General features: G+C 33.7%; 1 long non-coding RNA gene across 8 annotated transcripts in view; it reads right to left on the minus strand.

Moving 5' to 3' along the window:
• Positions 1-14,116, minus strand: part of LOC136793801 (uncharacterized) — a 1,119,572-nt gene that overhangs the window by 853,221 nt on the left and 252,235 nt on the right. The gene's annotated exons all lie outside the window — the stretch shown is intronic.

Consider the following 14,116-nt stretch of genomic DNA (forward strand, 5'->3'; position numbering starts at 1 on the left):
GTGTTAAAGTTCCCCACTATTATTGTGTTATTGTCAATTTCCTCTTTTAGAGCTGTTAGCAGTTGCTTTATGTATTGAGAGGCTCGTATGTTGGGTGCATATATATTTATAATTGTTATATCTTCTTCTTGGATTGGTCCCTTGATCATTATGTAGTGCCCTTCCTTGTCTCTTGTAACATTCTTTATTTTAAAGTCTATTTTATCTGATATGAGTATTGCTACTCCAGCTTTCTTCCGATTTCCATTTGCACGGAATATCTTTTTCCATCCCCTCACTTTCAGTCTGTATGTGCCCCTAGGTCTGAAGTGGGTCTCTTGTAGACAGCATATATATGGATCTTGTTTTTGTATCTATTCAGCAAGCTTGTATCTTTTGGTTGGAGCATTTAATCCATTCACGTTTAAGGTAATTATTGCTATGTATGTTACTATGACAATTTTCTTAATTGTTTTGCGTTTGTTTTTGTAGGTCTTTTTCTACTCTTGTGTTTCCCACTTAGAGAAGTTCCTTTAGCATTTGTTGGAGAGCTGGTTTGGTGGTGCTGAATTCTCTTAGCCTTTGCTTGTCTGTAACGTTTTTGATTTCTCCATCGAATATGAATGAGATCCTTGCTGGGTAATCTTGGTTGTAGGTTCTTCCCTTTCATCACTTTAAGTATATCATGCCACTCCCTTCTAGCATGTAGAGTTTCTGCTGAGAAATCAGTTGTTAACCTTACGAGAGTTCCCTTGTATGTTATTTTTCATTTTTCCCTTGCTGCTTTCAATAATTTTTCTTTGTCTCTAAGTTTTGTCAGTTTGATTACTATGTGTCTCAGCGTGTTTCTCCTTGGGTTTATCCTGTATGGGACTCACTGTACTTCCTGGACTTGGGTGGCTATTTCCTTTCCCATGTTAGGGAAGTTTTCAACTATAATCTCTTCAAATATTTTCTGTCGTCCTTTCTCTCTCTCTTCTCTTTCTGGGACCCCTATAATGCGAATGTTGTTGCATTTAATGTTGTCCTAGTGGTCTCTTAGGCTGTCTTCATTTCTTTTCATTCTTTTTTCATTATTCTGTTCCACAGCCATGAATTCCACCATTCTGTCTTCCAGGTCACTTATCCGTTCTTCTGCCTCAGTTATTCTGCTATTGATTCCTTCTACTGTAGTTTTCATTTCAATTATTGTATTGTTCATCTCTCTTTGTTTGTTCTTTAATTCTTCTAGGTCTTTGTTAAACATTTCTTGCATCTTCTCGATCTTTGCCTCCATTCTTTTTCCGAGGTCCTGGATCATCTTCACTATCATTATTCTGAATTCTTTTTCTGGAAGGTTGCCTATCTCCACTTCATTTAGTTGTTTTTCTGGGGTTTTATCTTGTTCCTTCATCTCATACATAGACCTCTGCCTTTTCATCTTGTCTATCTTTCTGTGAATGTGGTTTTTGTTCTACAGGCTACAGGATTGCAGTTTTTCTTGCTTCTGCTCTCTGCTCTCTCTATCACTATAAATTTTGAGCTCAATTTTTTCCAGCCCATCTTTTTTTTTTTTTTTTTTTTTTAACATATCCTTACTTTTTGACCCTATGAGCAATTCCAAGCTTATCTAGAATTTTCTCTGCTCTAGAAATTAACCACTGGAATTAAGCATTTTTCCAAAGTAACTTGTTCCTTTTATTGAAGAATGTTGTTTAGAAATTAAGATATAGGGAATAAGCATGCTCATTATTAATGTGGTGTCATTGTTTCTAGTGCCTCTTAATGAACAGAGCTATTAAATATGTGAATGTATAATAACTCATGGATATATTTTTGTATATTTCTATTTTTCTATCTTTTCCACATTATAAAATTAAAAACTACTAGTTCTAACAGATAGCTCAAATTCAGGAAATGTTGACCTAGAGATGTACATCCACTCCATTTAGTTAATATGATCATTAAAAACCATGTCCATCATAATCAGGATCTATTCATTTATATTTATTTTTGCAAAACAAAATCAAAAAAAGCTTATGGTTTCCAACAAAGAGGATAAAATAAATGTGTCATGAGCTCTGCCCTCAAAGTTTGTACAATTTAATGAGAGATAGGTAGAGTGTGATAAAGTTATCAAAGCCCAATCTTTTGGCATGAAGAACTATACAGGTGAGTAAATAATACATGATCATGTATCATTACATGATAGTAATTACGTAGAGCAAGAATCTTTATTTAGCAAACAGATGGAAATGGAGCAGAGGATAATATTTAATGAGTACTTAGTATATGCTGGGCACTTTGCTAAGTTATTTATATATATTATTTCATTTATGTTCATAACCAACCTATTAGTTAGTGTATGAGTCCATTAGGACTGCTATAACAAAATATCACTGACTGTATATCTTATAAACAACAGAAACTTACTGCTCACAGTTCTGGAGTCTGAAAACTCCAAGATCAAGTTATCAGCATGGTTGCCTTCTGGTGAGAGTCCTCTTCCTGGTTTCCTGCCTTCTCACTGTGTCGTCACATGGTGGAAGTGACAAGGGATCCCACTGGAGTCTCTTTTTTAAGGCATGAATCCCATCCATGAGAGTTCTACCACCATGACCCAAGCACGTCTCAAAGGCCCCACCTCCTAATACCATGATTTTTGGGGGTTAGGATTTCAACACATGAATTTTGAGGAAGATACAAACATTCAAATATAGTAATTAGATACTATTTTTATCTCCTTCTTATCAATAGGAAAGCTGAGATGCAGAGAAATAAAGTAGAACACCAAAAGTCAAATAGCTATTGAGGCAGACCAGAGATTTGAATAAGGGAAGTCTAATCCAGGGTTTCAACCATGGCAGTTCAGGGAATAGATTGGGCATTCATTGAGATAGAGTTCAAAAACAGCACAGATGAGGTAGTTGGTGATTGGGATGGGTTTAGAAGAAATATCCATGACAATCCCATAGCAAATAGACTTCAGACATTGACAGCTCAATAGCAACTTTTAAGAATCATTCTACAAGGAACTGATGCCTCTCTTGGGAAAGAAGGAAGAAATATGTAGAAGGTTATTTTTCTTTTCTTCAGTTATTATGTAAGTTTATCAGGAAATTACAGGGTCTTTTAAGTCTGGGGCCAATCACAAGGCAAGTGGATTCCTTTAATTTTCTATAGTTGTTATTATATATGACATTAAATGAGATCTAGGTTGAGATCCTTATTAAATATGTCAAGAATTGTTAACTATACATGGCAGTCACAAACTTATGTATTACCTATTTAAGTGCTGCGCATAATCTGAAACCTTTTTGCCAAGGCTGATCCTTTGATTCTAAGGAAGAAGAGTATTTGGATGATATTCCATATCATGGTCCTTTAGTGATTAATTCATCCCATAAAGTAGTTAGATTGAATTTTAATGCTTTGTAAAATATGAGCTATACTTCATGGTATAGCTGAATATATACTTCATGAAGTATAGCTCACATTATATTAAATCTCACCTTAAAATATGAGCTTTAGTGTATTTATTGAAACTATAGTATATTAACAATTGTTAACAGCATTAAATGCAAACAACTTACTAAATATCATTTATCTTGTTCAGTTAATCTTACTAAATGAATTTTTGCATTAGCATATATTTGAGAGTAATATTTATACTAAGTGCTCTTAAAGAGGAAATAATTATAAAATCATATTGATACTTTGACAATGTACCTGAATCATGGTTTAAAAGTATATGGTAAACACATAAATATTTATGGTGATTAAATAAATACATATCTGTAAACTTACATGAGTATTATATAAGAGGTAGTAAGATCTCACTCCTTATTTCTTAGCAAATATTTGTATCTTTCATATGAGAAGGGAAATTCATATTGGATTATCTCCATATGGAAAATAAAACAGGATGGGAATATGAAAACAACTGCTAGGAAAAAAGTAAAAAAGAGGACTGGAAGAATCAACATTGTGAAAATGACCATACTACCCAAAGCAATCTACAGATTCAATGCAATCCCTATCAAACTACCACTGGCATTTTTCACAGAACTAGAAAAAAAATTTTCACAATTTGTATGGAAACACAAAAGACCCTGAAGAGCCAAAGCAATCTTGAGAAAGAAAAACGGAGCTGAAGGAATCAGGCTCCAAGGCTTCAGACTATACTACAAAGCTACATTAATCAAGACAGTATGGTACTGGCACAAAAACAGAAATATAGATCAATGGAACAGGATAGAAAGCCCAGAGATAAACTCACACACATATGGTCACCTTATCTTTGATAAAGGAGGCAAGAATATACAATGGAGAAAAGACAGTGTCTTCAATAAGTGGTGTTGGGAAAACTGGACAGCTATATGTAAAAGAATGAAATTAGAACACTCCCTAACACCATTCACAAAAATAAACTCAAAATGGATTAAAGACCTAAATGTAAGGCCAGACACTATCAAACTCTTAGAGGAAAACATAGGCAGAACACTCTATGACATAAATCACAGCAAGATTCTTTTTGACCCACCTCCTAGAGAAATGCAAATAAAAACAAAAATAAACAAATGGGACCTAATGAAACTTAAAAGCTTTTGCAGAGCAAAGGAAACCATAAACAAGATTAAAAGACAACCCTCAGAATGTGAGAAAATATATGCAAATGAAGCAACTGACAAAGGATTAATCTCCAAAGTTTACAAGCAGCTCATGCAGCTCAATATCAAAAAAAACCAAACAACCCAATCCAAAAATGGGCAGAAGACCTAAATAGACATTTCTCCAAAGAAGATATACAGATTGCCAACAAACACATGAAAGAATACTCAACATCACAAATTATTAGAGAAATGCAAATCAAAACTACAATGCAATATTATCTCACACCATTCAGAATGGCCATCATCAAAAAATCTACAAACAATAAATGCTGGAGAGGGTGTGGAGAAAAGGGAACCCTCTTGCACTGTTGGTGAGAATGTAAATTGCTACTGCCACTGTGGAGAACAGTATGGAGGTTCCTAAAAAACTAAAAAAAGAACTACTATATAAAACAGCAATCCCAGTACTGGGCATATGCCCTGAGAAAACCATAATTCAAAAAGAGTCATGTACCACATTGTTCACTGCAGCTCTATTTACAACAGCCAGGACATGGAAGCAACCTATGTGTTCATCAACAGATGAATGGATCAAGAAAATGTAGCACATGTATACAATGGAATATTACTCAGCCATAAAAAGAAACAAAATTGAGTTACTTGTAGTTAGGTGGATGGATCTAGAGTGTGTCATACAGAGTGAAGTACGTCAGAAAGAGAAAAACAAATACCATATGCTAACACACATATATATCAACTCTAAAAAATAAAAATAAAAATGGTCATGAAGAACCTAGGGGCAAGCCGAGAATAAGGACAGACCTACTAGAGAATGGACTTGAGGACACGGGGAGAGGGAAGGGTAAGCTGGGACAAAGTGAGAGAGTGGTAGAGTATATATGGACATATATGCACTACCAAATGTAAAATAGATAGCTAGTGGGAAGCAGTCGCATAGCACAGGGAGATCAGCTCTGTGCTTTGCTACCAGCTAGAAGGGTGGATAGGGAGGCTGGGAGGGAGGGAGATGTAAGAGGGAAGAGATATGGGGATATACATATATGTATAACTGATTCACTTTGTTATAAAGCAGAAACCAACACACCATTGAAAAGCAATTATACTCCAATAAAAATGTTTAAAAAAATAAAGTGCCTAAATATATTAATAAACATTTATTGAGCAAGTGTTCAAAAAAGAAAAAAAGAAAATCAAAGACAGTAATTTACAATTCTTAATATGATTAACAGTACTACCACATCCTCAGATATAGTCCTAGATAAAATATTACACATATTTAGATGTACTTGATCATTATTTATGTTTCCTGTACTTTTACAACTGAAGCTAAGGTCTAATTGTCTTCTATTACAAGTTATTCATTAGATCATAAATCTAAACCATATATTTAATGTCATTTACATTGCATTGTCATAACACAATACAACCCTTTCTTCCTAAAGGGACAAGTTTAATTTATGAACACTGAATCATAATTTTGAATGATATTTAGAATGCTGCTTATCTTAAAACATTTATTCTTCTATTGCTTTAATATTTATATTTAATGGGTTTATCAGCAATTCTTAAAATAAATTAGATAGTGACAATATAAGCAGTAAATAAAAATACATTGAACAGGCTATGGTTTTTAAAATAAAAAGAAAATAAGTAGTGTTTACTGTATACTATTTTTTATTATTATGGTTGCAAAGGAGATTCAATTAAAGCAGGGCATCCTGACTGTCTAAATTCCAGTTAGAATAAACAGCAGGTTTATTCTATTCTATTCTCTTCTATTACATCTGTTTAGGTCTGAACAAAAGGACAAATCAGGATCTTAATACAAGTGAATCAGGTTAGTATGGTGGTAAAAACCACAGGTATCAAGGTCCTATACCAATGCAGCTACTCAAAATATGTGAAAAATTGTAATTATTTTGTTCCAATCTGAGACAAATTTCTAAAAGAGGACAAACACTGTAAGTTTCCCCTTTGGCATCTGCCTTTGCAGAGAAAATATCAATGATAAAGAAATAAAAAATCATGGGTCAATTCTACTTCATTTCATCAGTTATGTACATACCAGAGTTTCATGCTGAAATGTTAAAACTGACCTGAGCAAAATATCAAAATACAGCTCCATATGTGATTTTATGAAATACTGGTAATCCAATTTCCCACTAGGCATTTCTTAATTTGGCTTAGTGCTGTCCTCTATCCACACTGTAAAAAACATAAAGCCGTTTAAAGGATCTAGGCCTTTTAAAGCATCTTGTGTTTTCTGCTGGCATCCATGAAACAGTGACAGGCCCCAGACTCTTCACAGATCCTGAAACTACTCACCTACCTAAGAGAATCTTGACATCATTGGCATAATCTCCACCTCCTGTGCCTTTCCTCCCATGGAAGGAAGCCGAGAGAGGGCATGAGTCAAGTAACATGATAAACAGCTGAGAAGTTTGTCCATTGTCAAACATAACTTTGCAGTTGAATATATACCAGTTTGGCTCCATTCAAAAAGCAAATAAATCTCCTCATGAGCAATTATCGACTGCCTCCTAAGTACCTGGCTCTATTTTAAGGTTCTGGGAACACACAGAAGAAAACACCTTGAAAATTTACAGTCAATCTAAATATTGGTTTTGTTAAAAAAAAAAATGCAACTCAGCTGATTCAATGTGCTCCAAGCTGAAACTTGAAACATAAATCAGTTTAGTACCTTGAATCTACAAAGCAAGCGGTATACTCTTTGATGTTAAGGCAGCTCAGCACTGTGTATTGAAAGCAGTGTATTGTATAAAACTAAAGCTCATACTTAATGTTTAGGATGCTTTAGTTTTCTACCCAGTACATGGAACAATGAGGGTCTCATTAATACTGAATTATTCCATTTAAATGTTTAAAATTTTTAATATTACTGGCTTTGTATTATTTCCCTTAGAGAAAATATATTTAGCTAAGTTACAGACCTCATTCATGGTATCATCTAATAACCCCAATGAGACCAACATCATTAATGTTCTAGCAGACGTTGAGGTTTAGAAGATAGAAAAATAGCCACCAACATTAGGTCTGCGATGTGCAAATACTAGGGAAAAAAATGTCCACAACCTCTAGCTTTTCTGTATAGTGAAAAGAAAAGTAATCTTCCTTTTATAGATGCAAGGAGAATATTGTTGTTGTATATTCTTATTACATGTCTCTTCCACCTGTGATTATTTTACTACTTCTTCTCAATGTGGCTATTCTAATATTTTATCTTGCTTTGACTCTTTTTCCTATTTACTCCAGGACTAAAACTCTAGCCCTAATCCAATCATTGGTCTTGTCAAAGTATGCCTTTCCTTTGCAACCCATCATTCGTTCTACTTTTAACAATAAATGTACAAAACTTAACACATGGTAGGCACTACTGTAGGTGCCAAGGACACAGTTAAGAGCAAGGGCCCTGTTTATGAGGAGTTTACATTCTATTGGGTGTTGTATAAATAAAGAAGTAGATAAATATCAGATTATGATAAGTATTATATTGAAAATTAAATATCTTAGGTATACAGGATTTTACTTTAAATGGATTGACAGGTAGAGAAATTAGCATGTACTGTGGTCATAACAGTAAGGATACAGACAAGCAAAGATCAAGGTAAAGGACATTACAGATTAAAGATATAGATAATTCAAAGGATTTAAGGTAGAAACATTCACAGAATTAAAAAAAAGAATAAAAAAATCTCAGTGACTCTGTGTGCAACAATATAATAGGTAAAAGAAAGAATGCACAGAGGTTGGAAAGGAGCCAATTATTTCTTATGTTTACCATTATTAATATTTTTGTACAGAAGTGTGATTTATGTTTTTAAAATACGTGTCTGTTATGTTGAGAATAGATTGTAAGGAGGTGGACAAGAGTGGAATCAGGACATCAACTGGGAAATTATTGCTTTGTTTGATGCAAGAGATAAGCATAGTTTTGACTATGTTGGCAGTGGTAGGATAGAACTAGACAGGATGGAGTTAGGATAGTAAAGGAAATAAGGATAATGCCCATATTTTTGGTTGAATTGCACTGTAAAACCATTTACTAATTGATAGAGACATACATTTAGGAGAAGAGTAGACGGAAACAAAGAGTTCTCTTTAGAACATGCTAAATTTGAGGTAAATAATGTGATCTAGTTATAGTTGGATTACATGCAGAAATTAGAGCCAAAGACATAGATTTGTGAAGCTCTCTCTTGCTGTTGCTCTTGCTTTCTCTCGTTCTTCTTTATTCTCCATCTGTAGATGCATCACTATGCCAATTTCCACTTTTAGCTTTGAAGCAAATCGATCTTTTCAATGATCATATTCTCTTCTTTGCCAACACTGTCTTAATCACAATAGTTTGGAATTAGTTTTGGTATCTGACAGTGTAAGTCCTCCAGCTTTTGCCCTTTTCAGATCCACCTTTGCTGTTTTGCTCCTTTGCAATTTCATACTAATTTTAGAATTAGCTTGTCATTTTCTATAAATTCACCGTACAGGTTTTTCACATGTTTTGTTATATTAAATCCTAGGTACCTGACTTATTTGATATTGTTTTAAATGATACAGTTTATCAATAAATACATTAAAAGAAATTGTATTTATTTAAACCACCACTTTAGTTGCTAAGTCTATTACTAAAAGATGTTTAAATAAAGCTTGTTAAAAAACAAGCAAAAACCCCCAAAACTAACACCCTAAAGCATGTAGCAACGGTATTCAGACAGTGACATTATTTTAATATGCTTCTCCCTTCTTTCACTGAGCAGAACACACTTGGGGCTTAATTTGTGTGGTGCCAGAGCTGGATATTCATCTACTTCAAAAGAAACTTTTAAAAAATGCAGTCTCATTACAGACAATTTGGAAAATCCAAGAAAGAGAAACAATTCTTATAATCTCATCAAAGACAGTAACATTTAACTCTCTTTCTTTCTAATGTTATTTTTTCTACTTATCTCATTTTTCTTCTGATGTATTTCTATCACTACTAAAGTAAAATATTTTTGATCTTAATGTATGAATATTCTAATTTCACTATTACACTTAAGAGTAAATACTTGAAAAAAATCAATCTAGAAACTTATATAACTGACTCACTAGAAAATGAAACAAAAATACAATACAAATGTTCCTCTGTTTTATAGACTTCCCTGAATTATCTGATTTCAACGCACAGTTGTAATGTGTATATGACACTTTATCCAAAACATTCTAAAACCCTCTTATTTCTTGATATCCTTTTCATTACTCATGACTATGTAAAGGCATTCATTTTCATGTTAAGTAGGTATAACATATTACGTAAAGAATAGCCAAGATAAACATTAATCGTTTTGGATGTCAGCAAGTGTCAAAACAGAAACCAAACAAAATTTAGAGCCTAGAAGTATGCAGAATTAGTTGGTCAATTGGAAAGAGTGTCCTCCAGGGAAAAGAAAAGTTTAGCATTGTCATTTCAAACTTTTACCTACATTCCAACCACCACACCACTGGCTGGTTGCCTTGATGCCTGTCATCTGGTTTTCATCTCTTCTCAACTAGTGTACAGAGTAGATCAGATTCAGGCAACACTCCATCTGGAATCCGTTGGGTCAGTGTATTCAACGTGGAGATTGAATGGTAAAGTCTTGGCGATAATACTGACACAATATGATAAGTTTTACATCTTTGATTGGATTTCTGCCATCCCAGCCACAACTTCCACCACTGTGTTATAAATTTTGGATGCAGCTATCTAACAGAAGGCTAACTGAGATTATGAAGAGACAACTGTTTGGCTCATTATAAAGTCAGATGTGTTCTTTGGCATTTGACTGGACAGCAGAGACTTTGACATTAACACATGGCTCATTAGGAATGAATTTGAGCTTGGCCTTTTGCTGCACTTAAAACAAAATATCTAATATAGAGAAGCAACTCCTTGAAAATGCCGATACAATCTCTTAAACATACATAGCTGTAATTTAAAATGAAGGCACCGTTCCTCTAGGCATTTGCCATTAAGAGCATAGTGCGTGTCTTAAAACTGTGAAGCAAACTACGAAACAGCACAGAATCATGTTCCTTTTATCTTCCTTGTTCCTAGTGACAAATACGATGACTTTTCCTGTTCCTCCTAACTCTTTGTCATGTTCTAGAACAGGCTGTCTTGTAGTTTCACAATAGGGTCATGTTTACAGCATTACATTGTAGTTAATGGTCAGTTACCACTTTTATGATAAATTTGATTTTGCAACTCAGTTGATTCAATTTGCACCAAGCTGAAACTTGAAACATAAAACAGTTTACTACCTCGAATCTACAAAGCAAAATACTCTTTGATGTTAAGGCAGCTTAGCACTGTGTATCGAAAGCAGTATGTGTACCATTAGCACAAATTGTTGTTTTTAACTTACAGTGTTTATCAGCTTTGCATTTCTACCAAACTTCATCATTTCTGTTGCTTCAAGTACTTTCAACAATAAAATGCAAAGTGCTTCATTCTAAAATACTTTAAATATTATTTTCATTTAATTTTGAACTAGTCTATGTTATAATCTATTTTGCTGCTCTGAGAATTTAAAATTGTAAAGAAATAAATGCTGCTTTCATAATTTATATATAACAAAACATGTACCAAGTCAATTGAGAAAAGTGTGTCTGCCAGTCCTGTCAGTTATGTTGAAAATTACAAATTACTTATACTTTGAGATATGTTTGTAGAAGAAAATATGATGCTCAAGGAAAGAGTACATCTATCACATATTTCATGGACAACATGACTAAAATCTTCAGAACTTGAGTAATGCTGCAATGCACAAAATGGGTTCACATTTTTATACCTTCAAGATTTTTAATGATAAAAAGATAGTACAAAGAGTCCACAAAACAAACAAAAGGACAAATAAAATTATTCTCTCTAAGCAAAGGAGTTTAGTTTGAGACAGAACCAATATCCACAACACACTCTTCTGCTGCTTATTACTGGTAGGGCCTTGACCAAGGTATATTTCATACTGCAAATGATGGAAATATTCTGCTAGGTGGAGTAAGAATATTGCAAAACTTTCCTAAAGGGTCTCTCTGTCTTGTGTTTAACTGAAATATATCCTAACCAGAATTAATCTATATTCTGTTTTATTACTGTATGTATCCATTGTTCCTCACAGAAGGAACTTAAATAGGTATTTTTAAATGACTAAGTAATCTTTTAAATTATTTTATCTTTATACAAGTTTTCTAAAAGAAAAATATGCATGGGTGAACCCAAATAAATAAGATCCCAGAATATGAAATGAAAATAACTACATAGTTAATCGCACTGAATAAGAATCAGGATAAGTACTTTCTAGATATGACCAATGATAAACTATTTAAGTTGTGTCTCAATTTTTAATCTGTAAAATAGAATAACATTTGCCTTCCCAAATTCCAAACTTGTGAAGAACAAAATAGAAAACCTATGATAACACTTTACAAAAATTATATAAGGCTTGGGAAAATGGCATGCATTTAGAAGACCCAACTTTGAAAATAAAATCTTGAAAAGATTTATGAAATTTCCTGTCTAAATTCCCAATAAAAAGTGTGCCTCTTGCAAATATGATTTATATCTTAAGAATAGGAAAGATATCTTAATTAAATTGGTAGAAATTTAAAAACTTCCCCATGCTTATTATTTTAAAGGAACATCATTTCTCAATAATTCTGAGAAGTCTGAGGTGGACTTCTTTCCTGAGCTGGAGATCATAGTGCCCCTGACCTCAGACACACGCTGAGGTACAAAGGAGTTTGGAATTCTCGAAGAATTATTTATTCGATGTGATTTCTGTGTTCTTCTGACCAACCTTGATCACTTATCATTGAATAAATAAGTCTTTTACAGAGAAACCATTCGGACTTAACCTTGTTTTGTATAGATGGACAATAAGTCTATGTTGCTTGTTCTACATGAAGAGTACAGAGAGAATCAACAGCTTGAAAATGTGCCTGGCCTAAGTATTTTAAATAGATTCACTTGGATTTGGAAAGCATAGACTAATGCCAGTAAAGAGTAAACACAAGGACAAGAGAGAGATAGAGAATGTACAACTGAAGACGGGTTTTATAACTGTGACCAGTAAACTGGATAAAAGATTATGAACTATCATAGACAAATATAAGGATATGTGTGATAAAAAAAAAATAATATTCTGCTGCTACTTGGCAAATGTTCATTCAGTTCTCAGTGTGGAAGCAGGATGAAGACAAAGTAAAATGTCTCATTTGTAATGATTCCAGAGTTGAAGGAGATATGTATTTGAGGACTGATGCTTAAGAAATTGCTATTCTATCAAGTACAGCAGATAACTACATTCAATTCAAAATGACTTTTATTAATGATTTTAGAGACTCTGCCACATGCACAAGTTTTTGTTCATTAAAATTTTTCCAGTTATCATTCACTTAAAGACTAAAAGGTAACTCTGTATTTTATGTATAAATAATGCATATGTCACCTGTGTAGCAGTAAGAAAAATGGAGTCCTCAACTAAAACAGCCTTTTCACATTTCCTGAAGAGACTGTCTAAATTTTCTGCAGTATAACCTTTGAATTCACTACTATATCTAGAGTGATTTAAAAACAGCTCCAAATTCACTTAACTCCTTACCTAGCCCTCTCCCTGATCTTTAGCTCCCAAAATGCACATAAACATCTTCTAATAAGTTTCAGAAAAAAATTCCTGTTTATCCCAGAGTTCCCCAAGGTGTAAAAGTAAGCTAAGTGACTCTAAAAATGATCTGGGATTATATGTACATGTGAATCTTGGGAAGAGTAAAATTTTTCAATATCGTTATTATTATATAAAAGTTTATTGTCCCTAAGTTTGCACTATATGCATTCTCTTACTCATCACCAGTTCTACCCACCAGTATCCCAAAGTCTGAAATTAAGAGAACAAAGAGAGAGACTTGAAAAATAATCCTTCAGAGTTATGCCACATGGATGACCACTTCTAGAAATGAAAGGGCAGAGATGATTCTCAGCACACAGGATATTTTTAGTTTTAAGCTCCGTGGCCTGATTTCTACTTGACTACCATATACATTTTTATTTGTGAAGCCTTTATAAGTATATAGTAGAAGAACTTATGCTCAGTTTTACACTGTCACGTACATTTGCCTTATTCTTTTTTACTTGTTCTTGACAGCGCTTCCTATCTTTTGGAATTAAATTTGAGGAGAATCTATATCACCATCATTTCACTAACAAGGGACACTTTATATAGACATTGGTTACTGGTGAAATTGTAAGCACTGACCTCTGAACATCCTAAAGGAAAAAGCTCTCATCCATTGTCAGAAAAGGTCTCTCAGGGATATTCCTACTTGTACTTGGCTGGATTTCTGAGCCTGAGAATCTTTGTGCACTACAGAGAAGGTTATTCCTCCTGGTATAATCAGCCTATCAAACAGTCATTTATCCTGAACAATACTGTGCTGCTGCCTACACTTAGTCTCATAGTGAAAATGAAGTCATTTCTCATGAAATCCCT

Source organism: Kogia breviceps, chromosome 3, assembly GCF_026419965.1.
Source record: "Kogia breviceps isolate mKogBre1 chromosome 3, mKogBre1 haplotype 1, whole genome shotgun sequence".
Classification (NCBI taxonomy): Eukaryota; Metazoa; Chordata; class Mammalia; order Artiodactyla; family Physeteridae; genus Kogia; species Kogia breviceps.